Below are 10286 nucleotides of genomic sequence, written 5' to 3' on the forward strand. Positions count from 1 at the left end.
CTATATATATATATATATATATATATATATATATATATATATATATATATATATATATATATATTTTTTTTTTTTTTTTTTTTTTTTTTTTTATGTAGGAAGGACACTGGCCAAGGGCAACAAAAATTCAATAAAAAATATGCCCACTGAAATGCCAGTCCCTTAAAAGGGCCAAAGCAGTGGTCAAAAATTGATGAATAAGTGTCTTGAAACCTCCCTCTTGAAGGAATTCAAGTCATAGGAAGGTGGAAATACAGAAACAGGCAGGGAGTTCCAGAGTTTACCAGAGAAAGGGATGAATGATTGAGAATACTGGTTAACTCCTGCGTTAGAGAGGTGGACAGAATAGGGGTGAGAGAAAAAAAGAAAGTCTTGTGCAGCGAGGCGGAAGGAGGGGAGGCATGCAGTTAGCAAGATCAGAAGAGCAGTTAGCATGAAAATAGCGGTAGAAGACAGCTAGATATGCAACATTGCGGCGGTGAGAGAGAGGAGTTGATGAGACGAAAAGCTTTTGATTCCACCCTGTCTAGAAGAGCGGTACCCCCCAAGACATGTGAAGTATACTCATACATGGACGGATAAGGCCCTTGTACAGAGTTAGCAGCTGGGGGGTGAGAAAAACTGGCGGAGACGTCTCAGAACACCTAACTTCATAGAAGCTGTTTTAGCTAGAGATGAGATGTGAAGTTTCCAGTTCAGATTATAAGTAAAGGACAGACCGAGGATGTTCAGTGTAGAAGAGGGAGACAATTGAGTGTCATTGAAGAAGAGGGGATAGTTGTCTGGAAGGTTGTGTCGAGTTGATAGATGGAGGAATTGAGTTTTTGAGGCATTGAACAATACCAAGTTTGCTCTGCCCCAATCAGAAATTTTAGAAAGATCAGAAGTCAAGCGTTCTGTGGCTTACCTGCGTGATATGTTTACCTCCTGAAGGGTTGGACGTCTATGAAAAGACGTGGAAAAGTGCAGGGTGGTATCATCAGCGTAGGAGTGGATAGGACAAGAAGTTTGGTTTAGAAAATCATTAATGAATAATAAGAAGAGAGTGGGTGACAGGACAGAACCCTAAGGAACACCACTGTTAATAGATTTAGGAGAAGAACAGTGAGCGTCTACCACAGCAGCAATAGAACGGTCAGAAAGGAAACTTGAGATGAAGTTACAAAGAGAAGGATAGAAACCGTAGGAGGGTAGTTCGGAAATCAAAGCTTTGTGCAAGACTCTATCGAAAGCTTTTGATATGTCCAAGGCAACAGCAAAAGTTTCACCAAAATCTCTAAAAGAGGATGACCAAGACTCAGTAAGGAAAGCCAGAAGATCACCAGTAGAGCGGCCTTGACCGAAGCCATACTGGTGATCAGATAGAAGGTTGTGAAGTGATAGATGTTTAAGAATCTTCCTGTTGAGGATAGATTAAAAAATTTTAGATAGGCAGGAAATTAAAGAAATAGGACGGTAGTTTGAGGGATTAGAACGGTCACCCTTTTTAGGAACAGGTTGAATGTAGGCAAACTTACAGCAAGAAGGAATGGTAGATATTGACATACAGAGCTGAAAGAGTTTGACTAGGCAAGGTGCAAGCACGGAGGCACAGTTTCGGAGAACAATAAGAGGGACCCCATCAGGTCCATAAGCCTTCCGAGGGTTTAGGCCAGCGAGGGCATGGAAAACATCATTGCGAAGAATTTTAATACGTGGCATGAAGTATTCAGAGGGTGGAGCAGAGGAAGGAACAAGCCCAGAAGGTAGAGTTTTTAGCAAAGGTTTGAGCGAAGAGTTCAGCTTTAGAAATAGATGTGATAGCAGTGGTGCCATCTGGTTGAAATAGAGGAGGGAAAGAAGAAGAAGCAAAGTTATTGGAGATATTTTTGGCTAGATGCCAGAAATCACGAGGGGAGTTAGATCTTGAAAGGTTTTGACATTTTCTGTTAATGAAGGAGTTTTTGGCTAGTTGGAGAACAGACTTGGCATGGTCCCGGGCAGAAATATAAAGTGCATGAGATTCTGGTGATGGAAGGCTTAAGTACCTTTTGTGGGCCACCTCTTTATCATGTATAGCACGAGAACAAGCTGTGTTAAACCAAGGTTTAGAAGGTTTAGGACGAGAAAAAGAGTGAGGAATGTATCTAGTGATCTAGGTGGAAGCCGCCAGGAATATGAGAAGAGAAAACCGACAGGTAACCGTCAGCAGTTGCAAGTCCTTTAATCTCTTAACTCGCCAGAGATAGAGAAGAGAAAACCGACAGGTAACCGTCAGCAGTTGCAAGTCCTTTAATCTCTTAACTCTTTTTGTTCACCAGCTAAGGTTGTATTTATAGCCACTTGTTAGACTGGTTAAACTCTCTCTAACTTCATTAAACAAAAACATGAACATGTACACAAGAAATACTGAACATAAAAAATGATTTACATAAAGATATGGACAAAGAGAGTGAATGTGTGTGTGTATGTCTGTGTGAAGAAAGGAGTAATATGATGTATAGAAAAGACGTGTAACGTATGTGTCGAAAAGCGTGCACAGAATGTGTATGTATAAAAAAATGAGGAAGAGATGAAAGACGAAAAATCTGTGCAGTAGAAAGAGAACGGGAGGCTGAAAACATATAAGAGAAAACGGAGTGCTTGGAGCGGTGACTTGTGTTTACATTACTGGTTCTGAGAAGCGCGTAAGTTTTAGTGTACCCTGAATATGAGAGAAAATGGGATGTTTCTATGGCTGACTAGATTATTTGCTACATGTACGCCTCCATGCCAGACACTATCACCTTTGTTATGCGCTCAGCACGCAAAGACGGGTCTCTGACACGGAAGCAGTAGTCATTCCAAGGAAAATCAGCAAAATACCTCCTCAGGTCCCCCGAACTAGCAGAGGCAAAACGCCAGAGGCACCTTCGCTCAGGGGGATCCTGAGGAGGGATTGGAGCGATAGGACAAGATAAAGATATGAGATTGTGATTGGAGGAGCCCAACGGAGAAGAAAGGGTGACAGCATAAGCAGAAGGATTAGAGGTCAGGAAATGGTCAAGAATGTTGGGCGTATCTCCAAGACAGTCAGGAATACGAGTAGGGTGTTGCACCAATTGCTCTAGGTCATGGAGGATAGCAAAGTTGTAGGCTAGTTCACCAGGATGGTCAGTGAAGGGAGAGGAAAGCCAAAGCTAGTGGTGAACATTGAAGTCTCCAAGAATGGAGATCTCTGCAAAAGGGAAGAGGGTCAGAATGTACTCCACTTTGGAAGTTAAGTAGTCAAAGAATTTCTTATAGTCAGAGGAGTTAGGTGAGAGGTATACAGCACAGATAAATTTAGTATGAGAGTGACTCTGTAGTCGTAGCCAGATGGTGGAAAACTCGGAAGATTCAAGAGCATGGGCACCAGAGCAGGTTAAGTCATTGCGCACAAAAACGCAGCATCCAGTTTTGGATCGAAAATGAGGATAGATAAAGTAGGAGGGAACAGAAAAGGGGCTACTGTCAGTTACCTCAGACACCTGAGTTTCAGTGAGGAAAAGAAGATGAGGTTTAGAAGAGGAGAGGTGTTCTACAGATTGAAAATTAGATCTTAGACCGCGAATGTTGCAGAAGTTAATGAAGAAAAAGCTGAGGGGGGTGTCAAGACACTTAGGATCGTCGACAGAAAGGCAGTCCGACCTGGGGACATTTATGGTCCCCTCCCCAGATGGGGACTCCGAGGCTGGTGTAGGAGTCGCCATGATGATTTTAAAATTTTTGAGTGAAGGGTGTGTGTGTTATTAGGTGCTTGTAGTTTTGTGTGGAGAAAGAGAGTTGTCTTTTAGAGGGCAGGCTGTGACTGCCCCCTTCTGTTGTGAGACACAAAGGGAAACGTTCAGTGAGGTCACAGCTGGGTTTAATGATAAGTTCACAGCACCCCCTGAACAGTGCTTTAGACCTCACTGGGAGTATTTATCGTTTCGGCAGGTCTCTACTGCCTCCTCCTATAAAAAGATATATATATATATATATATATATATATATATATATATATATATATATATATATTATTATAGATATATATATATATATAATATTTTTTTTTTTTTTTTTTCTTTTTTTCATTTGTACTTTTTTACACTTTATTTCCCTATTTTTTTCTTTTTGTATGATGTTTGTTAAAAATACATTTTTTTTTTTACTTATGTTCGGTCTTTTATTTGAATGTTATTTAATTTTTCTTCCAGCATGAATTCCCTTGTCAAATTCCATGTCACAGTTATTGTTTCTCACTTCTTTTAAAATTGCATTTTCCCTTTACTGATAGGCTGCGTGCTGGTGATCCTTATTTTTCTATTATCTATCTATCGTTTTGGTTGCATTAGTCAGGCAGTCGTGACACTAAAAATTTACATTTTTATGACGAAAATAATATGAATATAAGTTATATGGTTGTGGTGTGTGTGTGTGTGTGTGTGTGTGTGTGTGTGTGTGTGTGTGTGTGTGTGTGTGTGTGTGCTGTCACGGTTGTGACTGAACTAAAATATAGTATATATAGATAGGGTGTGTGCGGTGGACGCGTAGTCCGTTCAGTTCCTTTGTGAACGTTTTTGAAGCTACTAGGGATTTGGGAGGCAGAAGAGACCCTCCAGCCACCCACAGGCTGCGTGTAAGAATTGACATTCTAATTCTTTTCTTCACATTTAAGTTTTAGGTTTAGCGTTGTAAGTTTAGGATTAAGCCATGCTGTATTTTATTAAGAATGGTTATTGAAGACAGGAAATATTAATCAGCACCCTGTAGGTCTTGTAATACTCCTTTTATAGAGATGTATGGCATACCTTATGTGATTAACCTTCCATAATGTAACCTTATTTTATTATAGTTTATATTTTATTGTATTTTTAAGAATAATGTTTAAACAGCGTGAGGATGTTCATTGCTTTTCCTGTTATAACCCTGTCAGTAGGCCAAACAGGTCTATATTACCCACAGTAGCTACATTTTTTGTGTTATGCTTGGTTACATTACATTTAACCTAAATTAAGGAGTGAGTTCATTTCATTTGTTAAGAGGGTATTCCATCTCAACGTGGCGAGCACGAGGTTTGAGTAGGTCAAGGTTAGCGTGGGTCACGAGGAGGGAAGGGGGTGTATATAATGAGGTGCTGAGGGGAGGGGGCGACCCTCGCTCTCTCTCACTTGCGGTCATTCAGTCAGGATGAGTCACCCTGCGCTTGGTCGTGACTGACTGGGGTGACCGTGGTGGCGTGTGGGCGTGTTTGGTAAGTTTGCCCTTATGCATACCATAGCAGCCACGATATTTTCCTTTCGTCAGCTAGTTAGTGAGTGTGCTTTGTGTCATATGGTTAGTTCTATTTAACAGAGCGTGGAGCCCAGTTTCCCACTGTTCAGTTTGCGTTTCTGGGAAGTATTATCTTTTTATTTATTTTTTTTTTTTTCCTCTCTCCATTATTTTTAGTGTTGGGTATTTTGTTATGAAGGTTTTCTTCTCTCCTTTTCACCTTCATTTGGTTTCTTTAGCGCATCTTTGATAAATGCCTTTCCTTTTATTAACGTGAAACGTTATTAGCGAGAAGATTAACGTTTTATTTTCAAACCCTTTTGCTTAGGGTTGTTGTTTTCTCTCTCTCTCTCTCTCTCTCTTCTCTCTCTCTCTCTCTCTCTCTCTCTCTCTCTCTCTCTCTCTCTCTCTCTCTTGACCACCAATCTGTGTCTCGTTCAGTTTAGTGTGATTTCTAGTTTTGGTTTATACTATTTATTTAATTTAGTGTTATTTACATGTATTCGCTCGTGATCCTGCTATATTTCTTTCTCTTTTAAGCCTTTCTGGCAGTCAGTACTACATTGTTTTCCTTTTCCGTTGTCTTGTATACATGTAAATAAATTATATTATGCGCTTACTTTCGTAAATATTTCTTCTCATCCCCAGGAACCTGGTAATTTCTCCTCATTTAATTTTACACTTTAAAGTAAAGAGTAACAACGATGGGGGGGGAGGTTGTAACAGTGTGTGTGTGTGTGTGTGTGTGTGTGTGTGTGTGTGTGTGTGTGCAGCTCATAAAAAAACCTGTTAGTTCAATGCACAATTGTGGAGCACAAGTATAGTGGTGTTTGTGTGTTGATAAAGCAAAGGAAAGGAAAGGACAGGAACCTATAAAGTATGTTTATTTTGTTCTTGGCGGATATTCCTGTTTCTCTTTTTCTCTGTTGTTCGTGATTTCGTTGTATGTTTAGAAGCAAGATTATATTATCGTTAATATTCCCACTGCTGAGAGAGAGAGAGAGAGAGAGAGTAGAGAGAGATAGAGAGAGAGGAGAGAGAGAGAGAGAGAGAGAGAGAGAGATTGGCTATCATATTAAAGACGTCTCTCAAAAGTACATTGCTGTAGAAAAGATATTTTCATATTCTAATAAGCCTTGTAATGAGTTTTGATAATGAAAGTGATAAAGAACAAGCATTGACATTTCCTGTGATGGTCATTACTACAAAAATTGAGAATGAAGCTTAACCCTTATCAGGATCATAAAGGATGCCCATCTCAGTCATGATGGACAAGGATAACAAGTGACAGGCACACATTTCCAGGCTCGGAACATGTTAATTGAGTTCTTGCCGGTCGACGTGTACCAGAGTATAACTCCCCCGCGAGACACTAGGAATGCACCATACGCTGTTTGTCACGACCCTCTGCTGCTTGTAGAAGCTGCTGCTTTTTCATGCTTTCCATTCATTATTAAACAGTTTTACTGCTTTCTTTCTTGTCTTCTACTTCCCCTATATTATTCACAATCCTGTCACCTAGTTTTATTTTCTTCTTGTTTTCTTTTTCTTTTTCTTCTTCTTTTCATTATTATTGTTATTATTATTACTATTATTATTATTGTTGTTATTATCATTATTATTATCATTATTATTATTATTATTATTATTATTATTATTATTATTATTATTATTATTACTATTGTCACCTTGCATGCAGAAGATTTGTTTTACTTTGCTTTAATTCTTGCACTTATGTAATGTATCCTACAGGAGTTTGTTTTTTCTCTCTCATGAATTCTGCAACATGGCTTTCATATTGTGCAGGGATTTATGAAACAAACCTTCAATTATTGTTTTTTATTACTCAATTTGGCGAAGTTGAGGGAAGGCTAACGTCAGTTTTATTTAAAAAAAAAAAAAAAAAAAAAAAAAAAGAACCATGAACATGGTGAAGAGAACTAAGTGCTACCATATAATCAAGAGAGACTAGTATCAACGATTGCTTTTTTTTTTTTTTTCAGGCGTTAATCATTGGGTGGCTGTGTAACAAATTTTATTTCATATATTCTTTTACAACTGCTGGTTGCACCGTTACTTAATAAATTTGTTATTATTATTATTATTATTATTGTTATTATTATTATTATTATTATTATTATTATTATTATTATTATTGTTATTATTATTATTATTATTATTGTTATTATTATTGTTATTATTACCATCGTCATCATCACTATTAAAAAAAAAAAAAAACACCATTTCATTTACATCCCTGTATTCAATCCCATCCTATCCCCCTTCCCGTCCGTCAGCTCTAATTAGAAGTCCCCTCATCACTGGTGGCCGCTGCTGGCTCCGTGAGGGGCTGCGTCTCGCCCTGGGAAGCAGCTGGGCTGTAGAAGTCCCCAGACAGGAAGTCCAATCAAGGTTTACGGCTGAGGGCCTCGAGCTTGTGAGCAAGGCGTCAGGAGACCCTGCGCTTTGTTCCCTGTAGGCGACAAAGCTTGCACCTCCACGGCACTGTCTCCGGTCTTAAACGGGCAGATTTTGTACCAGAAAAGAGTTTTTTCTTGTATATGTCAGCAAGGTCCTGTAAACGTATTGTGTACCTGTAATATCACTTGGACTTTCTTGGTAGGTGTTGTAATAGTGGTAATCCATTTGAGAGAGAGAGAGAGAGAGAGAGAGAGAGAGAGAGGAGAGAGAGAGAGAGAGAGAGAGAGAGAGAGAGAGAGAGAGAGAGAGAGAGAGAGAGAGAGACGTCTTGTGTTTTGTGTGTGAAATACAGCTACAAAACACAAAACATGTTTCACATTCCATTGTACTACACGTGTTAACAGCACCCATCGTGTGAGATAAAAATGTGAAGTAAAAAAAAAAAAAAAAGGAAAAAAAAAAAAAGAAAGGAAAAACAAGCCTATCTAATGACTAATCTAGTGTTCATCAAAGCTGCAGCAAGACTGCTGGTGTGACGAGGTGTACGAAAATGCTAAATACACTCTTACTGTATTGACTTTTTCTACTCTATGAACATTTACATTGAAAGATAAGATATTGAGTGTGCAGAAAGAAAATATTAAGGCATAATATATATATATATATATATATATATATATATATATATATATATATATATATATATATATATATATATATATATATATATATATATATATATATATATATATATATATATATATATATATTGTGGAGAATATTTTGTCTTGAATGAGACAATCTTTTTGCTGATATACGATATGAGATAACAAATTTCATCTAATCTCACGTGATGTGATGCCCATGTCAAAGTCAAGTGATTTTGCAGACAGAACGACTGACAAATAAATAAACATTTCTAAGGGAAAATCTTTAAATAAGTAAATTATATATATATATATATATATATATATATATATATATATATATATATATATATATATATATATATATATATATATATATATATATATATATATATATATATATATATATATATATATATATATATATATATATATATATATATATATATATATATATATATATATATATATTGTATTAGGAAAAAACAGGCAGGATGATAAAGTATTGATTATGGTTAATTACGAGGAGATACTAAATTGAGTTATTCATATTAATTACAGTTACAAATTTCTGCTCTTCATTCATACCCATTCTTGTGAAGTATAAGTATTATATGTAATGAATGTGGTACGTGACATGTGTGTTACCTCAAACTTTTAATAAACCAAAATGGTTCACGAAGACTAATGATGACAAGATGAAAGATTTATAGGATAAGTCTCTACGTGCCAACAAATTTGTTATATAAATATATATATAAATATATATATATATAGAGAGAGAGAGAGAGAGAGAGAGAGAGAGAGAGAGAGAGAGAGAGAGAGAGAGAGAGAGAGAGTAAAAAAGAAAGTCTTAAAATGTTATCGTGTTTACTTCATTAAACTTTTCGCATAGAATAAAAAACTAATTATTACTGACAGATATGAAATTAGTAAAGAGAAACGGTGCTGTTTCAGTTTCAGTTAAGAAAAATATATTTTTTATTGTTTTAGAATAAACCAAAATTAATTCAGTATCATAATGTTGCTGAATTAAATTAGGAAACACACTGTATAAAATGGAACTGTGGTCTGTACTTTTACCGTAAAAGTCTGGGCAATAGATTTATTCTATTCTATTCACACATACACAGACACACACACACCACGACCCCTACCACCACCACACCATTACCATCACAACACAACCACCACCACTTACGCACCATTCCAGTGCCCCACATTCTCCCCGACCATTACATCTACTCCCCAATTCCCTCCCTGACCATTACTTTCAATCCACCATACAGTACTCTCCGCTCCTGACACCCTACTATACCGCTGTATCCACTCAGCCACAACTTCTCTCACTACTACACTATCCGTTTACTTTTAGAGGTAGGGACATAGGCTATAGCTGCTCGTGGCGTCGCCGTTCATCTCCGTCTCACTGGGCTTGGAGCTGTGCGCCGGCTGACTGAGGAATCGGACCAGCTCAGGTGCACAACGCACTGCACTATATAGATGTATGATGATACAATTCAAGCTGAAGTTGTCATGCCTTTATCCTCCTCACCCTCCCTAAGATCACACTTCTTTTTTTTTTTTTTTTAATCTTTTCTACAAGCTCTGATTGCTACTTGATTTCTTCCATGGCATCTTATTCATCTCCCGCCTTCTTTCTAATAGTTTTCCTCATTTTGTCCTTCACTCCTTTTCTCGAATAGGCCTGTGATAATATCCAAGTTACACAGAGAGAGAGAGAGAGAGAGAGAGAGAGAGAGAGAGAGAGAGAGAGAGAGAGAGAGAGAGAGAGAGAGAGAGAGACTTTCATATAATTTTTTTCTTAAGGCCGTCGAGACACAAGACAACCACCCATCAATAATTTTGGCACCGCACCCCAGCAACCATCGTCCCTTTGAGACACTCTTAACGTTATCAGGTCCTCCTCCTCCTCCTCCTCCTCCTCCTCCTCCTCCTCCTCCT

This window comes from Scylla paramamosain, chromosome 10, assembly GCF_035594125.1.
Source record: "Scylla paramamosain isolate STU-SP2022 chromosome 10, ASM3559412v1, whole genome shotgun sequence".
In the NCBI taxonomy this organism is placed as follows: domain Eukaryota; kingdom Metazoa; phylum Arthropoda; class Malacostraca; order Decapoda; family Portunidae; genus Scylla; species Scylla paramamosain.